Source organism: Gavialis gangeticus, unplaced genomic scaffold, assembly GCF_001723915.1.
Source record: "Gavialis gangeticus isolate Ggan-Ray unplaced genomic scaffold, GavGan_comp1, whole genome shotgun sequence".
NCBI classification, from domain to species: Eukaryota; Metazoa; Chordata; order Crocodylia; family Gavialidae; genus Gavialis; species Gavialis gangeticus.
This window is the reverse complement of record NW_017728996.1, coordinates 17943907-17959300: the sequence shown is the minus strand read 5'-3', so window position 1 is coordinate 17959300 and position 15394 is coordinate 17943907. Positions and strand designations below refer to the sequence as shown.

The window sequence follows — 15394 nt, the reverse complement described above, 5'->3', positions numbered from 1 at the left end:
TGATCTGCAGAACTTCTGTGCAAGTTGTTCTATATAGTACCATAACTTTTGGAAGTTTTTCTAACTTCCCAAAAGAGGTTAAAATAAGTATTTTAGATATTAATTATTAATGGGCAACCAACAGACATTACTAAGTGGTTTTTCAAGAAACCACGTACGCAAGCTAAGTCTAGGACTGGATATCACTTGCATTGTAATTTCTCTGTGGATTTGAAGTGCCCCCTCTGTCCTCCCCGCCAACACATGCAGTCCCCCCCACCCCCAGCCTCAAGAAAAACAGGCTCAGGGAAGGGCCTGAGGAGTGGGGAGGCTCCCGAGGAGATTTCAGGCTTGGGGAGTCAGGCCAGGGTGTTTATAGACACCAGGAGAAAACAGCATTAGGCAGTTGGGGCTGGAGATGGGTGTTACTGGTTTAGGAAGGACTTTGGAGGCTGGGGTCTCTTGAAGTGGGGGAAAAAGAGGGCTGATGAGATGTTATAGGCTCAGAAGTGAACAGCTAGGGACCTGGACCCATGTCGCAGCAATCCCGGGCTCTCCTCCTGGGATGTTTTTCAGCACTGCTGCTGGCTAGCAGAAAGGCAGAACAGGAAGGAAGGGGAGAGCTGGGAAGGCTGAGGAGGCTCCGCCGGGCTGCGCAAGGGAGCTGGGTTCTCTTTCTCAAGGCTTTTGGTTTCTTCCTTTTTCCAGAAAATTAAGTGACAGGAAGGGATGTTAGAAAAATGCCCCATTGCCCTGTATAGATGCCAGGTTTGGGGATGTAGCACACATGGGTCTCAGCAAGCTGGCCTTTGTGCATTTGGCTGGACAGTCAATCTGTGTATACAACCTGCTTGGAAATGCCCACAGCTCTTCAGAGCTAAAGGAAAGCAGAGGGACAAAATACCCCATGTATGCAAATGCACATGCACAGGACACCCCGAGGGAAGCAGACAAAGAGCCTTCCAGGGAGGGAAGAGGACAGACACATACGTTGGGGCTGTGCCCACTAGTTCTGCAGAGCCAAACAGCCAAGCCCTTTTATTTAGGGCTGCACTTTACTCCCTTGGGGAACCCTTTGCGAGGCCTGTACAAATACAAGGTCTGCTCCTTTTCATCTACCTCCTAGATCCCATCTTGGGTTATATCAGATCAGTTGAGGCTTCCTGAGGTATTTAAAACTCCACAATGGATGAGCAAAAGCAACACAACATCACCTCGCTGAGCAAGCGCCCCCAAGCTTGAACCGAGCAACCTTTTCCTGTCAATTGGTTTAACAAGTTAAGAGCTGTTTGTGGCTTCTCCAGGAAGGGCCGAATTCCTTATTTGAGCAATATGTCTCCTGGTTTTTGTCTGTGAACCTGGATCAGGTGACTGGAATGCACGCTTGCAAGCTGGCAGCAAAGCCAGTTGAGGGCAAATCTTAGCCAAATGTTCAGGAGCACAAGAATTTGGGGCAACTTTTGTTTTCCATGGATATCCTAGCAAACACAAAATCAAGTCACTTGGACAAACACTGGTCAGAAAGGTGTGTGCATAAGTAACATGCACACACACACACACACACACACACACACACACACACACACACACACACACACACACACACACACGTGTAACAAGAAGCTTATGCCAAGTGATCAGATCTGTGGTTTTTGCTCACACAAATATCCCTGAATGGTTTTATTGTCACGTTTCCCCTGCTCTAATACCTAAGCATAAACCTATAGGCACACACTGCCACACAAATGTGCAAGAACAGAGTTATATTTGTCATTAATGCAATGCAGACACCATGCGAAACAAAACCGTACAGACAGCAGCTTGGCATGGCTCGACATAGGGATGCTGGAGAAAAGACTTTAAGAGCAAAAGGAAGCTGTTACAGCTGCAGTTCCACAGCACTTCCTTCAGCTCACATTTCCATGGCTGTCCGTTTGGACCATGGGACTGAAGTCAGTTGAATTACTTTAGGTTTTAAACTGGTGTAGCTGGAAACAGAACTTGCTCAATCCTGGGCCCAGTCCTTAGCCCCCCTCGCAAGATGTCATCCTCCTGGACCCTTCAGGAGAGGTAGGTGACTGAAAACCATATTTAAATTAGTTGCCTGACCAGGGAAACCACACTTGAAACTGCCACAGCCTATGTGATGAAGCATCGGATGAAATGAGCTCAGGCTCACAAAAGTTTATGCACCTCTAATTTTGTTAGTCTATTAGGTGCATCTCTATGCTGCCTATGCCTATGTGGGCACACACAAGCTAGAGGACAGATGGAGCACAGCTCTGCCCTAAGCCACATGGGTGCATCTTCAATTGGCTCCAGGGAGCCTTCATGACTTGGTAATAGTTTAACATCTCTATGTCCTGCATGTCATAGGTATGTCCTTTCCTCCCAAACACACAAAGATTCACAGTTCACAGACTCCTGAAAAGCTTTAGAGAAGAACCATTAATTACTCTTTAAAATTTATTTCAAGATCTTCCAAAATTACTAGATGCATCTCTACATTTTTTAAAGGGGAACCTTATTCCAAGGCAAAGTAGTTAAAAGTCTGCTTTAATGGCCAACAAAAAGGGGTGTTTAAGGTTCTCAGTTTCCCTGGCAACCAGCCATGACACTCCTAACCTACTTGCACCATTTTAAGCAACTGTGAGGACATCAGCTGTTTCAGGCACCGCGTAGATTCCTGAATTCAGGTCCAGCAGGTTCAAAGGGTTTGTATCCCCTTAAAAATTAAAATATAAATCTACCTCCCTGTAGAGATATCAATATCTATGCTATCTAGACCCTCAAATCACTGCAAAGAAATGTGGACTATAGCACAAATGTTTAAATGGCCTCCATAACCAAGCGTATGATTTTGCATGTGTGCATGACTTGCATTTATTCATGCAAATTGGGAAGAGAGATGTCTTGCTACCTGGTCAGACCATAAAATTGCTGTTTAGATGCACCAGCGCAGGTTACATTACAGAGGATGAGTCGAGGCTATTTTGAAAATGTGCCCCTAAATGTATATTAGAACACAGCCATTCATCACATACTTAGCTTGTAAATTCTCATGGGCAAGGACCAGGCGCTGCTATCTATTAGACAGTGTCTAGCAGAATGGAGCCCAGATCCATGCCTGGATGTCATACAAGCTGCTGCAGCGCACACATAATGTAAGTATTTGTGTGCCTATAGACACCCCTTAGGCTTCATTCACCAGAGGACTTCCACAGCCTTCCACCCTTCTAGTCCCATTGTTTTCCGTGGAAGACACTGGCATAACACACACATGTAAACACAGTGAATTATGCCCAGCGTTCCTGTAACAAGGTTGAAATCAGGCAAGCCCTGTGTTCTGAGGATCAATCTTGGCTGCAAAGCCGTCACAGAAGCATTTCCAATTTACTGTATGTGTTTTAAGTAACTGTCATCAGATTTAGTCAGGAAAAAAATCCTCCCCAAGGGAGGCAGGGACGAGAATGCTGCAAAATTCTAGCGAAAGCCATAAACGCGCGTGCACGAGGGTGGAGGAGGCGTGTGTGTCTGTGCAACCTGTATTTATATCCCTCACAAAGCCAGATTTTTTGCCCAATAAACGTGCAAATAGGGCATCAAAACCCAGAAATAAATCTAACATCTGTCTCATCTAGCTCAGTTCTGCCACGGAGCTCCTTGTGCAGATCAGTGCTGAGCTACGACACGGACAGCCTGGATGGAAAGAGACACCGAAGCAGGGAGAAATAATCAGGGTTGCTTCTAGTTCCTGTGGCATTTGTTCTCTAAGAGCAGATCAAGGGCTAATTCCCCTGGAAGTGGAAGAGCTTTCCCAGCTTCACAGAGGAGCTAGGGGCTCTCTAGGAATGCAAAAGTCCTTCCATCCAAGAGCAGCTGCTTGCTGTCCACTTCATGCCATGAGCCTGGTGCCATTAATCTGATTACAAATCTAGGACAACCCCATTAGATCCAGAGCCAAAGGAAGTGTCACTTCAGAAGCAACACTGCCAGCGCATCATTTTGTCACAAGCCTGCAAGGCCTTTAGTGCCTCGCCTCCGGTGCAGCGCACCGTGCAAACAGAGCCCTGCCTCTGCCAGGCAGGTCACCTGCATCTCGCTCTCTAGTAATCGAGGCAGCTGCTTTCCTTGCTGAACGCTGCTGGGCTTCACTTTGGTCCCTGATCACATGCGACAGGGCCAGGAAGCCATGCTGGATTCGCCTTTCAATTCATGACAGTGTGTGTCACCAGCGGTGAAGGACGAAAACTGTAAAGGCTACAGGCCAGATCCTCAGGTGCAGGCAACACGCAGCATGCACCAGCCAGGCTGCCGGGCAGCCGCCATCTCCTGGCTGCGAGGGTGACAATGTGAATGTTCATCATTGGAGGCTAACCCCCCCGCCCCCAGGCTTTGAGTCCTCAGAAACTACCGTCTGGGGCTGTGGCTCCCCATGCTAAGCAAAGCTGCTCAAGACACGGCAATAGATTCGCTCCAGCACCACCTGCTACTCTCCTGGAGCCCTCCCAGTCCTGCTTCAGGCCAGGGCTCGGTGCAGAGACAGCACTTGTCCCCTGAAAGGCTTGCTTCTATCCAGAGATAAAAGGAGCAGGCCCATTCTCACCCCCCCAGGGCCCCTCTGTTGGATTCGACAGCACGGATCCAGTCTCACATCTACAAGCTGTTAAATTCCCAGAAGCAGCGCAGGTCCTTTCACTCAGACTGATGCCTGAGATCTCCTGCAGACCCCTCCAAATCCTTCCCCGGCACAGTCCTACAAGGCTCCCTCCTCTCCCGAATGTGAGTCGACATCCATGTGAAGCCCCTGCGAGGGCTACTGAAGCCACGCAGGCTTGAAGGCAAGCAATGCTCAGACAACGCCAGCTCCACACACCTCTTTACGTGCGACACAAGCCCCGCCACCTCCCAGTTCTCTCCTTCCTGAGCCAAAAGTCTTCTTCTTTCGTAAGGCAAAAACAGTGTCCGTATCTTTATCGTTGTGCGCTTTGGTGTTTTTGTCGATTTGGGAGCCCTTGGCTGTCAGAGATATTACCAGAGATCACTATGTGTAAGTGGCTCTTGTTGATCCCCAGCCAAAAGCCAGCAGCTTGTGAAAAAACACCGAATAAAACTGAACCCTGTGAGGCAAAGGTGGGGCTGGCGGGGAGAACCTGCCTCCTCTAAATGGTTCCCCACAATTTAGCCTCTCAGCTGAATTGTTAAGTTTGCCCAGAGCCCTTTTGGACCCATCAGCTCTACTGGCAGCCCAAATAGACATCAACACAAAAAAGTTCATTTCCATCCATGGTAGTTATGAGATTACAGCTAGCCTTCAACCTTGCCCACATGCTGCGTGTAGGCTTGGTGCTCACATCCCACCTGGTCTGGGAATTAAGCTGTTCACACCCTTTTTAAAAGCTCCACCTGCTACAAATGCAGCCACCTGCTCACTTCGCCACACAGGCTGCACGGCACTCCTGTGCTCTGCCCTCTACCCTGGCTCCCCCCGACTGCAGCCGCAGGTTCCAGGTATTGCAAGGTATTGGTCTGTTCTGATATTGGTCTGGTGACCTGAGAGATCTCTTCCCTGCCAAAACCAGGACCTCTCTAACTCAGCTCTACTAGACCAGTGTTGACAGATACGGGGAGGCTGTTCAGGGGACTTGAGACATTTGCACTCCCCCCTCCCCCCAAGAAAGAAGAATGGAGACAAGCCTCACCACCTTCAGAGCTAAAACTATTGATCTAGTTTGTTTTACCTTGGGCCTAGATCAATAAGTCATTCACACCCAGAGATGACTCTGATGTCACACCAGATCCATGGCCATCTCCTTTGAGGATCCAAGGCTCAGAAGGGAGAATCTCCTCTGTCATTGTTTTAACAAAATCCGTAGTCCTTTTCCTGGCAAAGAGGGCCTGGAAAATACCAGCCCATCCTAGGGGCCAGATTCTTTCCCTGGTTTTCCTTTGGGCACAGGTTATTCATAGCTCCATTACAACCACTTGTGGCTGAGGTCTCTTGATAACCCCAGGCCTATTGGTAGTTCATAATACCCCAGATCAAGTTTGCAACTGAAGAGACAGTGCCATCCAGGGCTGGGCAAATATCCCTCCAATCTACTATCTGTGGCTGATCTAGCTTCTCTAGTAGGCACCTTGTGTTACTTTTCGCCATAGGCAAGGTCACGCAGTACTTGAGAAGCAGCCTGGCTGAGAAGAATGAGTAAGAAGCTAATCCACTTCCTAGTCCAATGTGCACCTTGCTGTAGCCCAGAGACTGGGTTTAGACCGGAGTGCCTCTAGCCAGAAGTGCAGATCCAAGAATAAACTGGGGCTTTGGATCTGGGGTCCTTTGCCTCTGTTTTCACCGCCACAAAATAGAGATCCCAATGTTTTTCTACCTAATCCTGCTTCCCTCCCTCACACAGCCATGGGGACAAATAAAAGAGTTGTTATTTCATAAAGCGAGTCCTAAAATTAATCAGGATTTACAGAAAGCCCCAAGTAGCTGGGGTCCTGCACAGCCCTCAACTCAGAGCATCCTTTCAAGCTGGGGCAGCCATAGGCAGAGCCCAGCCCAAGCTGCTGTGCTGGGCTTCTGCAGCAGGGAGGTTCCTGGGCGAGTGCAGAAGAGAGAGCTAAATGACACCGACAGTTATACATACAAAGATGATCCTGAAACCCTACCGTAGACCCTGCAATGTTCCAGGCTTCACTGAGTAAAGGGACATGCTGCCCTTAAGAAGCTCACAGGATAAAAAAAGGAATACCAGGCCGGGGGGGGAGAGATGGTGTTTCTTAGAAATATCAGCTCTCTCCATGCTGTCTAATTTCTTGCAGGTAGCAGAGAAGAGACAGGTCCTGCAGAAGCAAAAGGAGGGGAGTGGCTCTGTGGTTCAGCTTGCAGAGGGGCTCCCCGTGTAAAGGGGGACAGCCAGTCATGCGAGAAAAGGACAAGCAACGGGTGTGACCTGGCAGCAGGATGCAGTAAGAAACAAGCAGGGAGAAGGGGGGAAGTCTGGGGTTTATGCCACATAAGAAGTGGGGCCAAGTTTCCCCAAAGCCCTTGGGTCAGCCTAGCACAAAGCTGCATAGGTACAGCAGACAGGATCCCCAAACTGGGGGAGGGGGGAAGAAGACTGCAAAGCAGCTTTCACTGTCACATCCATAACATGCTAAGACTAGATCCAGCACAGACTTCTCCAGGGACACTTACAAACCCAATGGGGAGCCCTCTTCAAGGCCAGAAATCAGCTGCTTTGACTGATGCTGGGTTGCCTGTGGTCCCAAAGGACTGTCTTGTCAGCCAGGAGTCGCCAAACCACTGACATATGCCAATCACCCTGCCCAGCCCAAGCCAGGCTTCTCTTATCCACCATGCTAGGATGGGAGGATTACATGGAAATGTGGGACTGGCTCCCTATGCCTGGCACAGGATGCCAAGGCTAGTAAACCTACTCTCTCTCGCACACATACACACACAACCATTTCTAGGCTAGAAAGGGAAGAAACCATCCATTCTATTTTAAAGCACTCAGGAAGTATGCAGAGGCCATGCCCATGGGGTCACACACAGATGGGCACCACTACCACTTCCTTCATCCTCCCAGATGCTCACTTATATTGCCCACTGGAGCCTAGTAGGAAGAGGCCAGCCCTTCCTCAAAGGGCTCTCAGGGACTCCTGGCAGCTGAAAACTCATCCACTGTAGCCCTCGAGGCTAGCTTCTCTCAAGCCTGTGAACCCCAAATCCAGGTACAACACACAGCAACATAGGGAAACACTTGTTTCAGGCCCCCTCTGTGCAAACACATTGGTAAAGGGCATCTCAGAAAGATACTCTCCACGCATATGACACACCAGCCCCCTCCTGACAGTGTCACAGTGGCCAGCTAATTCAGTCATCAATGAAACAAGCACATGGATCTCAGCCTTGTGTCTAGTCTGTCTGCACTGAGACACCGCTATGAGCAAGTGCAGTCTGGGGACCTGAATTGCTGGGGCTGCTAGGAGACGTCGTGACAGAGGTTCATGGCAGAGCTCTGTGGGAGGCAGCAGCTCAAGACTGGAAAAGCCGGGGGGTGCTGCAGGTCAGGACTGATGAGCACCGGCAGAGCTGGAGGGTGGGGTGAAGCTTGCACCTGGCCTGACTCTGAGGTGAGCTGTGGCCTGCAGAAGTGTATGCATCTCTAATTCAGTTAGTCTATAAGGTGCACCTCTAGGCTGCCTTCTGCCTGACTCCAGCCTGTGTAATTAGCCCTTCATTTTAACACACACCAAGCTCACTTGACTACATAGCACAGTATTTAAAGACATTGGCCTGCAGTCTATTGACCTGGGCAATTGGTGAGATGTACACAGCCTTTCACGGGGAAGCAGCCGGGGGACAAAATAAGAGCCCTGGGGGGGTACACAAGCTCTGGAGGTGAAAGAGCCCAAGTCAAGTGTGAACCTAACACACATCAGTATTAAGCAAAGGGAATTCCTTACTGGAGGACAGCTCAAGCTTTGTTCAGTGATTATGCCCCTGCCTCACCTGTCCCGAGGACATGTAACAAGATGTCTGTCATGAGACCAGATGCAGGTGTCAGGGCCTTGAGAGGCCTCTTACTTCCCTTACACAGGATGCAACAAAGAGGATGAGGCTGAACTAGTTCGAGAGGAGGAACGTACAGGCCTCAACCATGTGCACGTATCCACGTCCACACATACACTGCTGCTTGCACACTCCTCTTCCCCCTCATCTCTGGCAACCTACAGCCCCCAGGCCCCATGCAAGAACTGCTCAGCTGAACAAGAAAGCAAATACACACCAGAGGAAGAGGGGGAGCAAACCTGCTAATCCGCCTCCAGCCTCTACAATTTGGCAACTAATTTAACTGTAACCTGTGCAGCCCAGGCTCCTGAGTTGCCAGGGCTAATTTGAGGCCCCAGGGGAGAGGTTTGTGGCAGGGCTGTGTCAGAAGCAGAAGCTCAGGACTGGTATAGCCAGGAGGCTGCAGGGCAGCTGTGGGAGCCTCAGCGAGGGGCACCCTCTGTTAACTCCACTGTCACAGCCAATTTTGGAAGGGTGTAACCGATGTCCTACCTCTACGTTGTCTCTGCAGCTTTCCTGTCCCAAATTGTTACGCAGCATTCAGGAGCACTAACCTCAAACTTTCACATAAATCACAAGTCAGACCTCGTCCCTCCCCTCCCGCAAATGATGAAATTGGCTTAAAAATCCTGAGATTCTTAGGACAGTAACATCTGGACCTGTTTTGCCCTCTGGTTTCTGATGCTTTAGGCTGTGCTTGTGTTATGTTTTTAAGCTTTCTACGATAGCTACGGTGGCTAGAAATGGACCTTTCCGAAGTAAGCCAGGTCCTTTCTAAGGGAAGCCAGATCCTGACTGCAGGTCCTAAGGCTTTAAAAATGTACACAAGATTCACGATAAAAATCCCAAGAGTTGACAAGACTAAGCACTACCAGGCACTTTTAGGGCACTGCTGTGTCCCACCCAAAGACTGGAGAATATAATGAGCAATGTGGCTGCTATAAGAGATAAATAACACCTTTCCTCTGTGCAAGATAATGTGACAAGCCAAGATGGCCCCAAAAAGCCCCCCCCCAGCCAAAGCTCAGAGCTGGGACTATCTTGATCTGCAAGGGGAAAGCTCCCACTGAATTGGCCGCAAGTGGAGATTGCCAATATGGGATGCTCTAGTCTGGACACCTGCCCGCTGGTACTAGTTGCCCATGTCATCTGTGCAGCTTTGCTACTGGAAGAGTTGTACTGTTTGTTAGGGCACCCACCATAATGGAGCCCAGGAGAAAGTTCTGCCCAGTCTCTGCTGAACAAAAACTAAACCAAATGCATGTTACACCTGCTAGCCCAGATGGAGACGTCCTGACATCTGCCAGACCTATCTGCTCCCACACACACCCTTGTCCATACACCCTCAGTGTGCCGTGTATGCACACTCACAACCTGGTTAGGTTCAGGCCCAAGAAATTCATGCCAAGGGATTCCAAGCCAAACCCTCCCCTGTAAAACTGTAACCTAAATCCTAAATAATGGATTTCTAGGCATGCATTAGAAACATTAGACAATGAAGACTGGAAAGCTGGGCCTGGCTGCAAGCCAGATAGGCTCCTGCCCAGGGGAGTGCAGTATGTTTCCTAGTTAGTTCATTTTAACCCTGCTAAATAGGCAGGCAAGGCCTTGGTAACCCAGAATGCAGGGGCACAGGCTCGTGCATCCTGGAACTCCCATGACCGGGGAGGGGGGTGGGGGTGAGGAGAGAGCGAGCCTCAAACAGGGCTTCACCTCCCTCACAAGAGCACTGCTCATGTTTTTACCAGGTCCCATTCACGGCAGTCCTTCCATAGGTGTAATCCTGCCAGGCTTGCTCCTTGCTGGGATTCAGACATAGCTTTTAAGATTTATATTTCTGTCATTCAGTATTGCTAAGTGTCATCCCATTCTGAACTCTACAATGCGAGTTCCCCCCTCGCTTTCACCCCCTGTGACTTAGGACTTGCACTGCAAAACTAGGAGCAAGAGACATCCCTGAGCCTCTCCCATGGGGGTCTCCTTGGCAGGTTTCATAGGAAGAGCCCACTCCTTTCAGTAACTCAGGAATCACTGACATATGGGGGTCTCTTCACAGGAGAGCGGGGCTCTCTGAGAGAGTAGAAAACAGGAAGATGCTTTTCCTGCTGCAGACTTTCAAGCCAAGGTCCATCAGAACCGCCTTTAAAAGCGTGGTCTCTTGAAATGCCTCCAGTTTCAGTCTTTATGAGATGGACTTAGGAAATGAGCACAAAATGTCTACCCACACAATCCACACTCACCCTCCTGTGCCCATCCACGCAAGCAGCTCTGCACCCACCACTGGGCAGCTAGAAACCCTGGGCACTCCTATTTGCAGCTATAATTGAATTGTGGCCCCTGCAGATTCACCCCTAGGGAAAGTGCCTCCCTTGGTACAGGCGGTTCTTTACCGAGACTGAAGAGAGATCAGATAGATCCCACTGGATCACAATACTAAGGAGTTTGCTGGTTGCCAGGGCAGAGGAGCCCAGAGACGGCGATTGTAGGTGACTAGGCACCATCTGGTCAGTGCTGGTTCCTGACATAACGGCCCACGTTGGCATGTTTATGATACAGATCAGAGGCAGATTCCCATTATCCCCTTCGAATACTGTTATGTGGGTTTCAGGACAAGGCACCACAAGAAGCAGATGGGGAGGCAGAGAAAAAGAACATAGCCAGCCAGCCAGCCAGAGATTTATATGGCACTAAAGTACATACCCATAACCATGGGTAGTCAAGAGCCACGCAAGTACAAAATTCAATGGTAGGACCCTGCACTTTCTAATAATAACACATCAAATATAATTCAGCTCTTTTTCTATTTATCAGAATTTCTAAATGAAATATTTATATCAATACGTTACATACACGTATTGTGGAAGAGCAGCAATACTGGCTGGGATCTGAGAGGATCTGTTCAAGCAAACATTTTTTTTTTTCTCTGACACCCAGTTTTTGTGGGATGCTGGCTCTCTGTGTGGGGCTTTATGCCCCTGAAATAGATGCACAGTGTGTGGCATTTGTATTCTGCATTACATACTTAAATCACAGCTTTCGGTTTACCCCTTATAAAAAAAATACTGCAATATCCTGAAGCCCCAAGCAGCCAAACTCAGAATATTACCACTGCATTTTCCAAGTATTACAGAAAAAATACTAAAGCATTGCTTAAATAGAGGATAGAGAGATCATCATCATGACCACGAGTGCCCTACAGCATGCATGGGGAGTGGGGAGAGATAGATATGGATTTTGTAAGGCAACATATAAAAACATGTTTATTTTCTAAAACAATAAATAGAGATATTTGGGGGTTTAAACAAAGAGAGAAGCTGGGGGGAGAGGGGGAGGAGGGTTTCTTCCTTCTTTTGATTGCTCTCTAGCAAATGGACAAATACTTTCAGAAACAAAAAGCATGGCATAGTTACCAGGAGCAAAGCTTAGTGCTTTAGATTTAATGATATGTATTTAACTTCCTTTTAGGGGAAAGCCGTCTGAAATCACTGGGGAAAAAAATGGTTTTAAAGGCTTTTGTCATTGTTACATACAAGTCTAAAGAGGGACTCTCTCTTTGTCACTGAGGGGACTCTGGGTTTATAGAAACACCTTGGTTGGAAAAAAAAAAAAAAATCGCATGTGCCCTTTTAATGAGAGAAGCAATGAGCACTAAAAGAGCAAAATTTTGTCAGGCCCTTCCCCCTCCCCAAAAAATAAAGAAATAAATGGATCCAAGGGAAATGGATATTTTAATCAGCCAGTAAACCAGAGGTGGTTTATCTCAGCACATATTGCAAGCTCTGTCTGCCAGATCCCTGATGGGTCCTTGCCCCCCACCACCCACACTTCCTAGATGTCATTAAGGATTTTTTGCATGCAGCCAAGTGGGTGAATGGAAATAAAGCATTTGTGTCTTCCCTACCAGTTGGGTGATCATGACAAGGAGGAAGGGAGCCAACGCACACATGCACATGTGCCCGTGCGCGCACACACACACGGCAAATTAGAAAGGATGTTAATTCAATTAATATCACAGCGGAGCTGTGTGTGCGCGCGCGCGCGTGCATGTGTGTGCACAGATTTTCCGCCTGAGGAAGGAGGTGGCAGAGAAAGAACTGGGGCATGCCAGCTCCAGTTATTGTTCTGCCTTCATTGGTAATTAGCAAGATAAGGAGGAGACGGGCGTGCGGGAGGTAGCATGGTAAAGATTAGGCAGCTCTGCAACCTACCTCATGCCAATGCGGCCATCTTACACACAGCACTTGATTCCATCAAAATGGCTTCCTGGCACCTAGCAGCCTACAAACGGCAGCAAACATGGCCTGGCGTGGCAGATTTTGTGTTCGCGGGCGCTGCCTTTCTCAGCCGCTCTTTTTTGTCTTCCGCGTGCACTCGTTGAGGACTCCATGCAGGGTGGATGATCCCGGGGAGAGGGGAGGAGACCGGGGGAACTGGAAAGGGGAGGTTAGCCAGGAAGAAGCCCCCTCCACCTTCCTCTCCTGCGCTGCTCATGCCGAATGGGGAGTTTCTTATCTTTGCTGCAGAATGTCGCACAAGCTCTATGCAGGAGACAATAAGGCACAGCCATTACTCAACGAGTACTGTACATGGGCATAATGCCATGGTTACACGCAGAAAGAAGAAAACAGATCCTTCCTGTTAACTGATTGATCACTGCATTGCTCCCCATGGCTAAAGCCCCTCAGTCTACGGGGAGGGGTATACACCCATCCTAGGCTTGTCCTTCCTACCCATGCTCTCCTCAAAGTGCAAAGCGTTTCCCTTGTTTTGCTCAGAGAATGAATGAGAGCCTCTGGCTCCTGCTTATCTTCTTCTTTGGGTCTCCTTCCAAGCCCTGTCCCTTGGGCAGGGCCAGTCCAACCAGTAGGTGAACTAGGTGGTTGCCTAGGGTGCCAGCATTTGGGGGGTGCCAAAATTATATGCAGGACAAAATAACAGGAGCATCGTTCTAAATAACAGCCCTGGCCGGCTACAGCTCCACCTTGGTCTAAGGCCTTGGTTCGGTAAGGGGAGAAAGACCTCCGGAAAGATCTCAGAGGAAAGATCACTAGAATTGCTGCTCCTACCTTTTCAACTCTCAAGCGGACTTATGACAAGAGCATGCCGCTGGCAACATCATCCAAAAAAATGAACCCCTACTCCTATATCATCTTACAGCTCATGACACTGGTTTCTTACACCTTCCTTCTCCCTTCCAACCACCCTTTTTTTGATATAAACCACCCTAGAGTTCATCAGTTGCATTTAAGATTTAGGGTTAATGAAAAGTGTGAAACAATCAATAAAAAAATTTTAGTCTATCAAATAAGTACATGCAAAAGTTCATTCTAGACTTCTTATTTTCCTCTACATTGGAAGTGGTGGGGGGCACCAAGGAACACAGTTCACCTAGGATGCCCTTGGACCAGCCCTGCCCTTGGGATATTTAAAACCAGAGTGGGCAAAGCACAGATATGTCCTAGAGGGAACAGCTCCATAGGCTCCAGGGAGGAAAGAACATAAGCGAGAGCTTCCCAGCATTTATTCTTACTCCTCTGAAGATGGAAGTATGGATGTTGCCAGCTCCTTGCCCAACCTTATCCATAGCCAAGTACAACGAGGATGGACCACAAACTGCCCCCTCACTCCAGGAGTGAGTCTTGGGATCAGTCCCTGTGACCTACAGATCAGGACACAGATAGAAGATCTAAACTTGCAGTTCTTCTCCAGTCACAAATCCCACTGAAGTCCATGTGTGACAACTGCAAGGCTGCATATACAACGACCCACAAAGACGTAATGCTATTAAGCTGTTCTGTAGAGAATCAAAGGCGATGCTTGGAGCAGGAGGGCCACAACGAAAGTAAAGAGGGAAACCTGACTGCTGTCCAGCCAGCTCAAGAGGAAGTTTAGAGAATTAGTGGCTGGTTACATCAATGTGACACTCATAAAAGGACCAGTCTTGAAGGCTTTGTTCTCAGTCCTTACTCAGGCACAACTTCTGCGGTCTTCAAAAGGTTCAGCTTATGGTGACACTAAATCTAACACAAATGCACCCTGGTGCTGAGAGCATTTAAACCTCACAAAAATGTTTAGCATGTAGGATAGGTAGTGTGAACAAGCTCTTTTCTGTAGAATGAATTTTACCTTCTCTGAAACTCTCACTGTATCTGAAATCACAATTTAGTATAAATGGATAGAGCTGTGCTATATGCACATGGATGAACATTTTCAGCTCTCTGCAAAATCTGCAAGGGCATTTGCTTGCATATGCAAAATGGGTGAAGGCAAGTCTAGCGGACCATTTATATGTGCATTTATCAGCTCTGCATTCACTAGGTTGGGAATTTGCACACATAAATGGATGCACCTGTACATTTGCAAATTTTGCTGATGTACATCTTAAGACCTGTGGGCCGTGGTCGCAGAGTGATACAAGTGCCTTGCTACCACTCTAGATGGCTCAGTGCAAAGTCTGCTTTGGACTCATGATAAAGGCCACCCCCAATTAAGGCAACTGCAGGTGGGTACCTAGTTGTTTGGGCCGGAGAGTCAAAGGATGCAATGCCGCTCACATCACTCCCTTGTGTGCCTCTGACTACAGAAACGGGTGTGCCTTAACCGTGCTAGCCCAGTGGGCAGTTAGCCTTGGGTGGCAGTATGACTTTGACGTTTCAAGATCCTGGTGTAGATAGATTTAACCATTGTTAAGCAATTTCTCCCACGCTCTCTCTGTGCCTTAAAAAAATAATAATAGATTTAAATCAAACCCCCAATCCTTATGTTGCATGGTGTCAAAGTAAAGTCAATCAGAAAATGGAAATGTTAAGGTGACATCAGCACCATTAGCTCAGCTTC

The 15394-nt window shown here is 48.3% G+C and overlaps 1 long non-coding RNA gene across 1 annotated transcript in view; it reads right to left on the bottom strand.

Moving 5' to 3' along the window:
- Nucleotides 1-15394, bottom strand: part of LOC109288516 — a 65465-nt gene that overhangs the window by 30340 nt on the left and 19731 nt on the right. Inside the window, exon 3 of the long non-coding RNA XR_002095173.1 lies at nucleotides 12766-13095. This is a non-coding gene — a long non-coding RNA (uncharacterized LOC109288516). The remainder of the gene's footprint in view (nucleotides 1-12765; nucleotides 13096-15394) is intronic.